This window comes from Rhinolophus hipposideros (genome assembly GCF_964194185.1).
Source record: "Rhinolophus hipposideros genome assembly, chromosome: 13".
NCBI classification, from domain to species: Eukaryota; Metazoa; Chordata; class Mammalia; order Chiroptera; family Rhinolophidae; genus Rhinolophus; species Rhinolophus hipposideros.
Window position 1 is genome coordinate 52984134 of NC_138059.1, and position 16287 is coordinate 53000420.

Genomic DNA, 16287 nt, shown 5'->3' on the forward strand with positions numbered 1-16287 from the left:
TTATAAGTATCTTTTTGCTGTTGTTGTTCAAATAGTATATTAAGGTACATGTTTCTTTTATATTTAATTATCTTTATAGATTATGAAGGTTACTACTCATCATTCTTTGTGGTTTAATTATTAAATCTTATTAATAAAGGTAAAAAATAAAAAGCATTTATAAGTAGAGTTTCTGGGCAGGAATTCCCACCTGTTCTCAGGAATATTTTTTCGCTTTCCCATTCCCGAATCCCGAGATACAAACTGCTTTCTGTTCTCCATGATGAATCATTTCCACAAAGTGACGGCCAATACTACCAACCACCTGGGTTCAAGGAGTTAATTTCCCCAATTTCTTGACCAACTTTTCTCTGGATTTAGGAATGGAAAGCAAAAAAAATTCTCGAGAACGGGCAGGAATGAAACCCTATTTATAAGTAATACTTCAGAATAATCTACCAAGCTCCATGCTACCTTGGCTTTATTAAATCCTTCTCCCCCTGTTGCCCCCCAAAAACTAACAGGTAAGTTAATTAGATTTTTAATTCAAACTTTTTAACAGAATTGAATTCAAAAACTTCCTTTATTTCCCTCTTTAGTAATAATAACACTTCACTTTAGTGAAGCACTTTGAAGTTTATAACGTGATTTCCTATCAGTTATCCTATCTGATTCTCACAACAACTTTGTTTAAAGATTAGATACCAAATTTCTAGTAGCTTAAGCAATTGTTCAAGGTCACACAGCAATTAATAGTATAGCTAAATGAAAAATAAAAACTTATCCTTGAAATTTAAGTCCAGGGATTTTTCTATTATTATACCATACAGCCTACTTACTGGAGGCAGGTCCATTAAGAAAAAAGAAACTTTGGATCCAACCAGTAGGCTTCAGTGATGGTCTGCAAATATTAGTGCTTCTGATCACTTCTCTCTGAAGCCCAATACAACAGCAACAAAGAACAGTGTCACCAAGAAAGACCATCCAGACCATCTGCATACACGCGGCTCTCTCCCTCTCTCCTCAGGGTCTGGTCAATAGGCAACAGGTTTGTGGGCAACAGCACCCATTGAAAATTAGGTAATGTAGTTATTTAACAAATTTAGTCTACAAGAATAGACACTGAATAATTTGGGCTAATCATCTGGTTTTTAGACTTGCGCTTGAGTACCAAGACAGGCTAAATTGTAGTCCCTCATCTCAACTTGCTGCAGCAACCATGTTCAATCTTTTTTTTTTTTTTTTTTTACCATTTTTTAAAATTTATTGGGGTGACAATTGTTAGTGAAATTACATAGATTTAAGTGTACAATTCTGTATTACATCATCTATAAATCCCATTGTGTGTTCAACACCCAGAGTCAGTTCTCCATCCATCACCATATATTTGATCCCCCTTACCCTCATCTCCCTTCCCCCACCCCCCTCTGGTTACCCTCTAGTAACCACTAAACTATTGTCTGTGTCTATAGGCTCTTGTTTCTCATTTGTTTGTCTTGTTCTTTGTTATTTTTGGTTTATATACCACATATCAGTGAAATCATAGGGTTCTCTGCTTTGTCTGTCTGACTTATTTCACTTAGCATTATACTCTCAAGATCCATCCATGTTGTCACAAATGGTCCCATTTCATCTTTTCTTACCGCTGAATAGTATTCCATTGTGTATATATACCACAACTTCTTTATCCATTCATCTATTGAAGGACATTTTGATTGTTTCCATGTCTTCCCACCGTAAACAAAGCTGCAATGAACATTGGAGCACACGTGTCTTTACGTATAAATGTTTTCAAATTTTGGGGTAGATACCCAGTAGAGGGATTGCTGGGTCATATGGTAATTCTATTCGTAATTTTTTGAGGAACCTCCACACTGCCTTCCATAGCAGCTGCACCACTCTGCATTCCCACCAACAGGGGATGAAGGTTCTTATTTTCTCCACAGCCTCTCCAACACTTGTGACTATTTGTCTTGTTGATGACAGCCATTCTGACTGGGGTGAGGTGATATCTCATTGTGGTTTTTATTTGCATTTCTCTGATGATTAGTGATGGTGAGCATTTTTTCATATGTCTATTTGCCATTTGTTTGTCCTCTTTGGAGAAATATTCCTTCAGGTCCTCTGCCCATTTTTCAATTGGGTTGTTTGTTTTTTTTGTTGTTGAGCTTCATGATTTCCTTGTATATTTTGCATATTAGCCCCTTATCGGAGCCATTGTTTGCAAAAATCTTCTCCCATTCAGTTGGTTGCTTCTTTATTTTATCAATGGTTTCTTTTGCTGTGCAAAACTTTTAAGTTTCATATAGTCCCATTCATTTATTTTAATTTTACTTCCATTGCCTTTGGAGTCAAATTCATAAAATGCTCTTTGAACCCAAGGTCCATAAGTTTATTACCTATGTTTTCTTCTATGCAGTTTATTGTGTCAGGTCTTATGCTTAAGTCTTTCATCCATTTTGAATTAATTTTGGTACATGGTACATGGCAGTCCAGTTTCATTCTTTTGCACGTAGCTATCCAATTCTGCCAGCCCCATTTATTGAAGAGGCTGTCTTTCCTCCATTGTATGTTTTTAGCTTTTTTGTCAACAATTATCTGTCCATATTTATGTGGTTTTATTTCTGGGTTCTCAATTCTATTCCATTGGTCTATGTGTCTGTTTTTCTGCCAATACCCTGCTGTTTTGATTATTGTAGCCCTGTACTACAAGCTAAAGTCAGGCAGTGTGATACCTCTAGTATTGTTCTTTTTTCTTAAGATTGCTTTGGCTATTCGGGGTCTTTTGTGGTTGCAGACAAATCTGATGATTTTTTGTTCTATTTCTTTAAAAAATGCCATTGGAATTTTGATGGGGATTGCATTAAATCTATATATTGCTTTGGGTAATATGGCCATTTTAACTATGTTGATTCTTCCAATCCATAAACACGGAATGTCTTTCCATTTCTTTGTGTCTTCTTCAATTTCTTTCAAAAACGTCTTACAGTTTTCAGCATATAAATCCTTCACATCCTTGGTTAAATTTATTCCTAGATATTTTATTCTTTTTGCTGCAATTGCAAAGAGAATTGTTTTTTGTATTTCTTTTTCTGAGATTTCATTGTTAGTATATAGGAATGAAATGGACTTTTGTACGTTGATTTTGTAGCCAGCAACTTTACTGTATTCGTTGATTGTTTCTAATAGCTCTTTGGTGAAGTCTTTAGGGTTTTCTATATATAACATCATGTCATCTGCAAAGAGTGATAATTTAACTTCTTCATTCTCAATTTGGATGCCTTTTATTTCTTTCTCTTGCCTGATGGCTCTGGCAAGGACTTCCACCACTATGTTGAAAAGCAGAGGTGATAGGGGACAGCCCTGTCGTGTTAGCTGTCAGTTATGTATTTAAGTCCCCTAGTATAATTGTGTTTTGGTCAATTTCTCCCTTTAGTTCTGTTAGTAGTTGCTTGGTATATTTCGGTGCTCCCTAATTGGGAGCATAAATATTGATGACTGTTATGTCTTCTTGTTGTATAGTCCCCTTTACCATGATGAAATGTCCATCTTTGTCTCTTGTTATATTTTTTACCCTGAAGTCTGTTTCATCTGATATCATTATGGCTACACCTGATTTTCTCTGGATACTATTTGCTTGGAGTGTCAATTTCCACCCTTTTACTTTGAGTCTATGCTTGCCTTGTAGCTGAGATGCGTCTCTTGGAGACAGCATCTGGTTGGGTTTAGTTTTTTGATTCAATCTGCTACTCTGTGCCTTTTTATTGGTGAGTTCAGTCCATTTACATTTAGGGTGATTATTGATACGTGAGGATTTCCTATCATTCTGTCTTTAGTTTTCTAGTAAGGCTGTGTCTCCATTGTTTCTTTGCCTTTTTGTTATTGTCTGTTATTTCTGTATGGTGGTATTCTATGATGTTTCCCTCTGTTTCTTCTTTTATTTCAGTATATATTTCAGTTCTGGATTTTCTTTGAGTGGTTACCCTTTGTTTATGTAAAAGAAAGTTTGATATTTAGAGTATTCCATTTTCTTCAGCACGCATACTTTCTCCATTCCCATATTCCAGTTCAGTCCTTTACTCTCCCCCTTTTTATGTTGCCACAAATTGTCCCTGTTGATGGTGGTCGAATAGCCTCCTTTAGTATTTCTTGTAGTGCAGGTCGTGTATTAGAAAATTCCCTCAGCTTCTGTCTGTCTGGAAAGGTCTTTATTCTTCCTTCATATCTAAAGGATATCTTTGCTGGATATATTATTCTTGGCTCATAATTTCTCTCTTTCAATAGTTTGAATATTTGGTTCCACTCCCTCCAGGCTTGTAGAGTTTCTGCTGAAAAATCTGATGATAATCTAATGGGCTTTCCTTTGTAGGTTACCGTCTTCTTTACCGTGGCAGTCTTGAGGATTCTTTCTTTGTCGTTGATTTTAGACAGCTTTAATATAATGTGCCTTGGAGAAGGCCTGCTGGGATTGAGGTAATTAGGTGTTCTATTTGCTTCTTGGATTCGAGGATCCAGTTCTATCCACAAGTTTGGGAAGTTCTCATCAACAATTTGTTTGAATATATTCTCTGTTCCCTTCTCTCTTTCTTCTCCTTCTGGTATGCCCATTATTCTTATATTGCTCTTTCTGATAGAGTCAGAAAATTCTTGTAGAGTTCTTTTATTTCTTTTAAGTCTCATATCACTTTCTTCTCCCATCTGTGTAATTTCTAGGTTTCTATCTTCGATGTCACTGATTCTTTCCTCCATCTGGTCAACTCTACTACCTAAGCTGGTTATTTCGTTCTTAATTTCTTCTATTGAGTTGTTAATCTCCAGAAATACTCTCTGGTTCTTTTTTAAAATTTCAATCTCTTTCGTAAAATGCTCATGTTGTTCTTTGATTGCGTTTCTGAGTTCATTAAACTGCCTTTCTGTGTTTTCTTGCATCTTGTTGTTTTTGTTTTTGTTTTTTGCTGACTTTAAAATGTTTATTCTTTAAAATATTAATTGCTTTTTATACAGCTATACAAAGTTCTTAATGTTTCTTTGGCAATGGAACATAGTGGAATTTTACAACTATATAAAAAAGTTACCTTTGCCTAAGAAACAGTATTTACTGTGTATACATAGTTGACTGACAAAATTCTCTACCATCCAGCACCCTAACTAACGAAATAAGCTATCTCAAAAGGGATATTACAGGATTTCCAAAAAGAAAGAAAGGGTGAAAGACACACACACACACACACACACACACACACAATCTTCAGTGGCTCAAAACACAGTATCACGGCCCTATTTGCAGGCAACTTGCAATAATCACCAAATACAATTTAGTGATAAGAAAAATCCTTTCAGTGAGGAAAAAATACTTATAAGTCTCATTGAAGTACTTACTGCTTTACTTTAACTATACATAAGAAATTACTTAACCTTCTGCTATTCCAAATATATTTAATGCCATCCCCCCCACCCCAAAGTAAATGCATTGTATCTTTGAAATTAAGCAGAAAAACAAACAAACAAGAAAACCCAGTGCTGGTGACAAATATATAGCAAATTCATTTCTTCATTCTTGGTAAAGTCTGAAACCAATTCTCAGGACTATGAAGAGCTAGAAATTCACCTATTTTTAAAGACTTGTTTGTAGACTATGCAGCAACTTTGTTGTCTTTCCGGTATTCAAAATCTGCAAACTCCCTGCCCCCATGGCCTCTGTATCTGCCCCGAAATCCCCGAGGGCTGGTAAAGGTGCCACCTCTGCCACCACCATGCCCTCAGCCACCACGGAAACCAAGACCTCCTCTGCCTCTGTACCTGCCCCGGCCACTGTTTGGACAAAGTGGGATTCCAAATGTCTCAGCATTTTGTCTTCTTTCTTCAGCCCAGGTTGGTCTTCGTTCTCTATTATCATCACAAGAAATATTATCAAAGAAGGATTTAGTTTTGTCATAATAGCAATTAGGTCCAAGTGCATCTTCGTCATCCACATTTCCTTCACTGTTTTGGGTATCAACTCCTGAGTCTCATTTATTGTCACCATTTACAGGTTTCTCCTGTTTCTCGAGTTTATCTTCTTTCAATTTGAGTTTATTATGAAACTCTCTGTCGATTTCTTCCTTGTTAAATTGTGCATTTGCACTTTCAAAGTCAAAGTCTTTCTCAAATTTCATAGGACCATCTCGTCGAATACCAAATCGTCCTCTGCCACCTCGATGACCCCCACACCCTCTCCTTGGAGCTGAAGGAGCACGTGGAACTGTCTCTTGCTATCATTTCTGAGTTGCTCATTTTATGATCTCGAAACTTTATGTACTTCAGCTCGCCTGTGCTCTTGATTCTCTATTGCTTTTTGGCTGGTAGATGGTAAAGGCCTGGTTGATAAAGGGCTCCTTCTCCCAACAGGTGCTGGAGCAGGTAACTGGGCCAAGGTGGTCTGTACTGCTTGTTCCATGGTTGGGCTTTTTCTCAAAGGGTCTAACTGAGGGCTTGAATGACCTTGAGATAACTGTGTTTTTAAAGATCTTGTCTCCTGTGTAAAGGCAGAACCAACGGCACTACTTTGGGACAGGGTACCGCTGTTGGATGTTTCTGTTCCAAAGGATGTCAAGGAGCTTCCAGCAACACCAACAGCACCAAACTGCTGCCCGACTAATGAACTTGGATTGAACTGACTGTATGTCAACATCCTGCCAAAAGGTCCATAGGAACCCACTGACTAGAATGAACAAGTAGAAGAGCCTAGTGAAGACTGAACGATAGCTGGGTCCTGAGGCAAAGAACATTGTGGTTTTGGTGGCTCACAAACAGTGACATCTTTAGTATTACTTCCTCGGAATATAATGTATTCAAAGACTTCATCTCGAGGTGGTATTGGACTATCTGTCGGTCTGTCTTCTGTACCAAAGGACCGAACTTTGGCAAGGGCTACGGTAGAGTTCTCGGTGTCGATGGTGTAGAGGATGCCCTCGGAGCGGATCTCCGCCTTGGAGATAAGGCTGATCTTGCTGCCGATGTAAGGGGTGACCCCGCTCATGGCACTCACCGCCACCACCGTTCCCGGCCTCTTACAGACAGGCAGATCCCACGCCTCGGTTGCCGCTCCGCATGCCCGCTCGCTCCGACGGTGCCTACAGCAGCCGCCTCAGACCCAACATCACGGCGGCACCGGCTCCAGCTACTCTCCCCCAGCCTTTGTTGAGTTTTTTCAGAACTGCAATCTTGAATTCTCTGTCATTTAAGTCACATATTTCCATATCTTTAAGTTCCTTTTCTAGAGACTTTTCACTTTCTTTCTGAGCTGTCTTGTTGCCTTGGTTATTCATGGCAATTACTGATTTATTATTTCTCTTCCTAGACATCTACAGGAGTGGCTTCTGCAACAGGTTGATAGGAAGAGGTCTTTCTTTTGTTTGCCAATACTTGTTGGTAGAATGTTTTATTTTCTCTCTGACTGCAGCCTTTTTTTTTCCTTTCTCACACAGTAGTGCTATGTTTTCTCTACACTATTCCAGCTTCTCACACAATGTGGGGATTCCCTGGGAAAAGGACTTCTCCTCTGTTAACAGTTCGCCTGAGTCATAGAGCACCACGTCCTTGTGGGGATACGGAGAGCTTTTGAAGTTCCAAAGTTCTTTCTGCACCAGATTCAGAGCCCCTATGTTTCAGCAGTTCTGTTTACTCCTGCAGGGATCCACTCAGATAGGTGGTGCCAGGGGCGGGGCGAGTTGTAAGAGGTGGCCCAGAGCAATGGCAGGGACCACGACCACAGCCAGTCCCACTTCCACAGCTCCCTCCCCTTTGCCGGAACTAGTTGGGCTGTGATTCTGTGTCTGTGGTCCACAGTTCTCAGAACAGCAAATATTCTGTTCTTTTGATCTGACACTGCTACGGTTCCGCTACCAGCACCGGGCAGGTGGGGGCGGGGCGAGCTCTGGGAGGGTAGGGAGGGGCGGCTAGTCCCAGTGCATAAGGTTTCCATTCTCTGCTCGCAGTGAGGGCTTAAACCATTGTTTTCAGCCTTCCTCCCTCAGTCTTTTCTCCAAGGTCTCTGCCGTGAGCTTTGGGTTCAGCCGTGTTATATGCTGCCCCCTCAGCCCTGTGGGCCATAAGCGGAGCCCTAGCAGTCCGAGTTCTTACCTCTCCCACAGCTGCGGTAGTTCCGGGATGCAGCGGGCTCCGAGCACTGAGCTAGGTCTGCATTCTGCGCCCTCGAGGCTCCGTCTCCGCACTTCTCCGTTCTCTCCTCCCCCGCTCGCATGATTCTCCCACCGTTAGGTGAATTCAGTAGTAGGCCTCTTCGTCTTGCCTGTGTGCTGTGCAGGGAGTCCTTTGTGGAGTTATTGTTGTTCGATTAGTTGTAAATTCCAGGGGAGCTTTACAGAGGCTCACCTCATGCCGCCATTTTGATGACGTCTCCACCATGTTCAATCTTAATTAAGATCTGTGTATAGTGAGAAAATACTGATTTTGGTAACAGAATTTACATTTAACTAGGTCTTCAGAAGGAAAAAAGACACACTAGGGAAGCAATTGCAGATGGTAAATGGCAGGGCCCAGAACAGAAGGAACTTGGTTCCAATCCCACCTCTGTTCCTGCTACCTTAGTGTTCTCCAGAAAGCCGTTCTACCTTTCTGTGCTTACATCAAGAAAGATGCTATATTGATACATGTATTGATGTCCCATGAGCCTTAGGGCATCAAATAAAATCATATACATGAAACCATTTAAAAACTGTAACAGTTGTACATATACAAGATAAAAAAAGATGAATAGTTCCGTGAATTGAAACCATACCAAATTTAGTTACATAAAATCAAGTCTTTTTCAACTCAAATAGAATTAGCAGTGAAAAAAATTTACTAGCTAGTAGAATTGATAGACTTCAATGAATATGAATCACTTACACTGTGAAGAATCCTATATTAAAAGGTAGAAAAATGCAAAGTTGAGGAACACTTAGCCCTTACTTCAAGTACATCACAGTATATACACACATTACACTAATCAGGAATACTTTTACAAGTGAAATACAAGAGATAGACACATGGTACTATGTATGTGGGTGTAGTGCTGGGGATTTAAAGGAATAGTGGGAGTGAGGACGGTGGGGAGGACTTCACAATCAATGGAGCATTTGAGCTGGTCCATAAGTAGGTATTTTAACATGTACAGACTGGGAAAGTGCATTTGAAACTGAAGGATGTTATGAACAAAAGCTAAAGGAAACAGGAAAGGAGTACAACAAGCAGTCTATGTTGACACCTAAGAAGAAGAGTCGTGCAAGAGCAGCTGAGAAAGCTGGAATCACATGAAAGTCTTTAAATTCCAGACTATATGGTTCATTCCTAACATCTCAGGCTGTGGGAATTCCATGAGAAACTGCAAGCACAGAAATGATTAGAATTAGAGTTCCATCTCAAGAAATTTAATTTTGCAGCAAAGCATAAAAGGAATTGAAGTGGGGGAAAACATAAAATGTGACATTAAAGAAATCAGTGAAGCCAATATGGCATTAGTTCAGTAAGAGGTAACAAGAGCTAAATGAGAAGTGACAATGGGAAAGAGAGGGGTAAATAGGATATGGATTATCTCTCTACAGCATTGACGCACGTGCAATTAATTGTCTTTGAGATCTATGAAATTGATAGTTCATATGCTCATTTTAAAATAGCAGTAAGTCCAAGACAGTGCTCCAAATCAGGGTGTATTTTAATAATATCATCTATTAAATCAACAACAAATGCTTTGAAAATTATCTTTAAATGAAATCTTGACACATCATTGAGAAATGGTGACCAGTGGAGTCAAAAGACACTTTACCTAACTTTGTAATGTAATAAGCACTCACTCCTGTTCCTCTTGGAGATTTCATCATCTTTCCTTGTCTGGCTTATCTTTTTACTCAGTTTTAGATGTCAGTTTTTACATCACTTCCTTTAGGAAACCATTGCTTATCCCTCAGATTGAGTGCTCCTCCTATGCGCTATCCTAGGAGCCTGAACTTATACTATTTCTTGCATAATAGCCTGCCTCCTTCATTAGACTATAAATTCCATGAAGGTTGGGAATTTGTCCATTTTTGTTCTCATACCCAACACCTGGCTCAGTTCCTGGCATATGGGAAATGTTTACTTATTATACACTGAAGTAAGAAATGCTTTATATTTCAAGACAGACTCTGATATGCATAATTCTTATCAGACCCAATCAAACTCACAGGTTCTGTCTCATGAGGTCAGCTGTATGCCCTCACTAAAGAAGATCAAGAACAGATTTTCTGTGAATCAGTTCACTTGAAAGACAAGAGATGTCATTTTGTGGTAGTGGGAGCAAGCCTCTCTTCCCCACTCTTGGCAACCCCATTATCAAGAGCAACCCCTAGTCCCTACAGGATCCAAATACACATCTGTGCCCTCCCAGGAGCTCAGCACAGAGGGATCTTATTTGTATTAGCATGTGCAACTGATTGGCAATTAATTTGATTTTGCACCTGCTTAGAATCACTTCAAGGCATTGTCCTGTACTCCGGGAATCTATTTCTTTAAAGTAAAGCTTTCAAAAATGTAAGGTTGCCTCTCAAACAGCTGCTCACACTTCCATAGGCAAAAGTCACATTTGCATTCTGTAAATCACTTGTTTCAGACACATGGGCAGAGTGTCAAAATCATAATCACTTGTTTCAGACACATGGGCAGGGTGTCATAAATCATAATCATTACTATAGCTAACCTTTCATAGTTAATATGAGCTTAACACTTTATAGACATCATCTCACTTTATTCTTACAATAATTCTATAAGGTGGTATTATTAATATGTACACTTTATAGGCAAGAAAACAGAAGCACAGATAATTCAAGAACTTTCCAGGGTCTGTTTCTAATAGCTGCAGAGCCAAATATGTGGCATTAAATAAGTGTCACAGCCCATCTGACACCAGCAGCCAAGTGCTGACCTGGCTCTTCCACCACAAACACTGAGGTTTTTTCAACCACAAGTCAATATCAGAAAGAGCATAACCACAGAAGGAAAAAACCTTATATGTAATTCATTTTTCGTGATTTTGCCTCTTGTTCACCAACTAAATCCCTTGAACCTGGCACATATTAGGCACAAAATAAGCACTTATTGATGGAATGCACTCACTGTGAATGGGATTCCACAACTTCGTGAACCTCAGCACTGTTCTCAGTCATTCTAACCCAAGTTGCCTATAGCAGACAGCGCGAAGTGGTAGACCACAGCCATTTTTGTTTTCCCCTTGGTCTCTGCATAGAGTTTTAAATTTTAATTAGCTGCCAAGATTGGAAAAGTGGAATATTCTACATAAAAATCTAGATTTCTTAATTCTCATGAAAAACTGGAAGATCTGGCATCCTCCACCTGTATTCTGTCATGAAACAACTGAAGTGAGTTGTGGCTGCCCTCTTTAGAAAGATACACATTCTTTGATTTGCCTGATCCTGACCATGCCCTATTGTATTTAAATCAGTATTGAGGCCCTCAATAGTTGGCTATTTATTGTCTAACAACCAAGCAGCCTCTGATTGATGTTACTTGCCTGACCCTTGGAGGCATACAGTAATCTCAGACCTAGAGTAACTAAGATTCCAGCCTAAAGTTAGGTCATCCACGATTTCATAGAGTCACAGAAAGTAGCATCAATGTCAATTCTGGACTTCACGTGCTTCCCTAGAGATTGATTTCTTGCCCTTTGGGAATTTAATCATTCTTATAATCTCTGTCTGCCCAATTTCATTCCATTCACTGTCTTCTAACCTCTCTCACTATCTTGGTTGTAACTATTATACTACCTGATGATTATCGGTTGGAGACCTCCAGTCTTGACCTTTCTCCTGAGACTCTGGTTCTTATACGCGTATATCATTTCCTTTACCATCTTGACCTTTATGCCTTGGAGACACCTCCAATTCAGCATGTCCAAACCTGAATGTGTACCTTCCTCCATAATCTCTCCCCCTATAGTGTAAATGTGTTGGTGCCATCCTCTTAGTCATCAACACCAGAAATCTGGGAAAGTTTTCCCCTTATCATCTCATCACATTCAAATACTGAGACCTTATAACTATATGTCTTAAATACTTCTCAAGCCTGTTATCTCTTCTCCTTCCACTATGCTGCTTCCTTTTTTGAGCTTCATAGCTCTCAGATGATGCTCTGTAACAGCCATTCTTCTATCCAAGGCTTCTCCAAGGCTACCAGGCACAGAAACATCAGAGTGACCAAGCTAAAAATTAAAGTAATTGGGTAACCCAAGCTGCTTAAAACCCATACGTGACTCTCCTTTTTCTTTCAATCTATCAGATATCCTCAGTGTTCAGCACCTTCCTCTCCCACCCCATCTCCAGACTGATTCCCTTCACATTTTACTTCCCTCTTGGTTCCTCAGCAAGATCAACTGCTTTGAGTTCCCTGGGTAAATAATAGATAAGTGACGAGAGCTATCTCTGGGGTAATATAAATATAAATAGGTAGAGACTTTTGTAACTAAGACACTTGTTTATAAATATATGGAAGTCTATTACTTAGTGTAAAAGAACTTGACTTTTCAAAGTTAGGTACAGGCAGAGACAATTGCAGAGCTTATTTTGTTTCAGCAATTCTAACTCAATTCCTTTTTCTCCTTCCAGCTTTGCTTGGCTAATTTTTTTTCTCAGTCCTTAAGACTCTTTTCATGTAACTCCGCCTGGAAGCCTTTTCTAAACTTGTAGCATCAGCCCCCACCCCCACCCTGACCACCCCCACACAGGCTGGGTTTGGTGCCTTTAATGTATGTTCCCCTAAGTGCCTGTCCATACATTTACCATCAAACTTAATAAATCATATTTTTATTATATTTTTTCATTTATAGCTTCCTTACTAAATTTGTAGATGCTTAAAAGCAAAGATTGTATGTTATTCTTCTTTTATCCCCAGAAGCAAGCAGAGTAGTTCAAAACTACTGAATGAATCAATGAGAAAACAAATAATGATACCAAAAAACGTAAACATGGATCAGACAATAAAAATGGAGTCTGAATATTCAGGATAAATTGAGCTGGAGGCAACTCAAACCATCAGTTTGAAATCAGATGATGCTTTTACTAGTCTTTAATGATGAAGCTAAACCAAGTTGTGTTAAAGGGTTGAGCAGTTGAATACATTTTCTTTTTGTCCTAAAGTCTTAGAATTTGTAGAGAAAGGAATAGTGTTCCTCTATCATACAGATAAATTGATATTTTAAATAATGATTTACTTCCTGTAAATTCATATGATATAATAACATTTGTGGAATAATAATTTCCTACCACTGCCTACAGTTGCCATTCACAGAAAATTATTTATCAGAATTTCCAGGTAGTAAAAGAAAATCAGCTCAGTTTTGCATATAAAATATGGTAATTGTTAGTAACAGTCTCATAGATTATTACTGTAATACTACACTTTGAATTTATATAAACATATAATTAGATAATAACAGCACTACTGAATCTGATGTTCAACATTTACCTTGAAACAATTATAAAAAATGCTCCACTGTATATAGAATAGACATCCAATTACTGGAAGAGATATGCTCAAAATAAAAGTACATTAGATATGTCTTTATAGCTAAATGTGGTGTATAAAACTGAAAACAACAAAAGAACAAGACAAACAAATGAAGAAACAAAAATTCATATACACAGACAATAGTTTAGTGGTTACTAGAGGGTAAAGGAGGAGGGAGTGATAGATGAGGGTAAAGGGGATCAAATACATGGTGACGGAAGGAGAACTGAATTTAGGTGGTGAACACACAATCTGACTGTGGGGACAGAGCCCCAGAGAGCAGTTTCCAGGCTCTCGGCCTCACATAGAAAGGTGCTGGCTCAGGTAGTAGATGGTCATCAGCTGTGACTAGTTGGCCATCGGCTGTTACCGGTTAGCCATTGGCCACTGATATAACAGCCACGGCTAAGCTAGCAAAGTTGTGGCGTGGTGGCGTGGTGTCCTGGAGTGTGGATTATGGATTACAGAGAGGCGGATTGCAGCTAACAAGTGAGGTTGGTTGGCAGAGACAAGTGGACAGCGTGTTGCGGATCGTGTGGCTCCTGCCTCCTGTGTCTCCAACCCAGCCACCAGTGAGACTATAGTGGTATGACTCCCCTATCTATAGCTCCGTGGGTGTTCCTTTTTGGCCTCACCACGTCCTGCGTTCTTATGTGGGGGGTGGGACCAGAGACCCGGCATTACAGTGATATATATAGATGGTATATTACAGAATTGTACACCTGAAATCTATATAACTTTACTAACAATTGTCACCCCAATAAACTTTAATTTTTTTTTTAAAAGTACATTAAATGATTGTTACCAAAATGGTTACAAAACAAAAAGATGTGTTAACTCTAAAGTATCTATAGTTGGATATGAGCAGGTATATCAAAGTTGATATATTATTAACTAGAATCAATTCTTATAAATTAAAATCAATTCTTATAAATTAAAATTTTGGTTACAGGCAAGCATACTACACAAGGAGAAAAATTCTCTCCATTTCTCTATAAAAGTAGCATGATAGAATGGTCTATTCTTCATACACACTCTGTATAATAAACTCTGGAATTGTCCATATTTAATTTTAAAAAGACTAATTATCCTCAACTAAAAAATAGTCTCTCTTAAACAAATGTTTTTGAACAAATGTTTTACCTCCAAAAGTCTCTATCTACTTAATGTTTACACCATCCCAGAGATGTCACTTGTTTATTCCTCCAACAAATGTTTATTTAGCCCTTAGTATGTGTTCCAAGTTCACAATAGTGTAAAAGAATTACGGTCCCTTCTCTTGCAGCCTAAAATCATTATCCTGATTCTGCAGATGATGTAACTGAAAGACCAATACTCAGATTCTCATAATGAGGCTGCTATAGGCAGTGTCTAAGTGCAGATTATCATTTATATGAACTGAATTTTATTGAGACAAATAGAATGTTATATAATTTTTTCAGTCTGTGGAAAGTAGATGTGGTTTATATCATTTATTGTGCCTTAAAAATTTTTGTAGGACTTCAGTTTCTGGGAAGATGGAATATATGTCCATATCCCTATTCTCACTAGATACAACTACACTGGACATAATATAAAACAAACATTAGAAAACTCTGAAAGGAATAGAGAATACGTGAGACTTAATAGGGACCTTGGTACCCAATACACAACATAGCAGTGAGTTCCCCGAATTTTATTTGTACCTCATATATCTCAGATTTGAACTTTAAGCCTGACAATCTGGAAACGCCAATAGGCACAGACAAAAAAGCCCCAAGAAAATAAACCGAGGTCTCTAGCTGAAGACCAACAGAGGGTCTTGTATCCAAACAAGACAGATAGCTTTTAGATAATAACTGATCTACTCCAAATAGTAACACCATCAGGATAGCGTTAGTGAAGACGAGTAAGGAACCTTGACTTTTATCCCCATCAGGCAGTAATCAGTTCCATCGTCTCAACCCCTCCCCATATCAGCAGAGACTACAGGTGGGACCTGGGCTTCCACCTCCACCCAGCAGTAACAAAGCAACCCTCCTCCTTCAGTGTAAATCTAATAAAACCTACTCATATACAGGACTTTGATACTGAAAATTACAGAACACTGATGAAAGAAAGCAAAGAGAATCTAAATAAATAGCGTGATATTCTATGTCCATCAATTTTAAGACTCAACATTTATTGAAGAGACTTTCCATTCTCTATTGCATATTTTTGGCTTTGTTGAAAATTAGTTGCCCATATACGTGTGGGTTTATTTTGGGGCTCTCAATTCTATTCCATTCGGCTGTATGTCTATCTTTCTTCAAATACCATACTGCTTTGATTACTGTAGTTTTGTAGTATAATTTGAAGTTAGGGAGTGTGATACTTCAACTTTGTTCTTTTTCTTTATGATTTGTTTCACTATTCAGGCTCTTTTGTGGTTCCATACAACTCTGATTTTTTTTTCTATTTCTTTGAAAAATGACTACACTGGGTAGTTAGCACACAATGCAATATAAACATGATGTATTCTAGACCTTGAAACTTATATAATGTTATTAACCAATGTAACCCCAATACACTTAATTAAAAAAAAAGACTCAACATTGTAAAGATGTCAATTCTTCTCAAGTTGATATATGGGTTTAATGTAATTCCTACCAAAATCCTAGCAAGACTGTTTCTAGATATAGACCAAATTATTCTAAAATTTATATGGAAAAGCAAAGAAAGTAGAATAGCTCAAATAATTTTGAAAATTAAGAACAAAGTGGGAGGAATCAGTCTGTGAATTTTTAAGAAATA

General features: G+C 38.4%; 1 protein-coding gene and 1 pseudogene across 7 annotated transcripts in view; one reads left to right on the top strand and one right to left on the bottom strand.

Moving 5' to 3' along the window:
* The window catches only part of XKR4 (XK related 4), a 504890-nt gene that overhangs the window by 381089 nt on the left and 107514 nt on the right, over positions 1-16287 (top strand). The window lies entirely within an intron of this gene.
* On the bottom strand, positions 5613-6997 carry LOC308506711 (protein LSM14 homolog A-like; annotated as a pseudogene). Its single transcript has one exon. The product of its transcript is annotated as a protein LSM14 homolog A-like (transcript).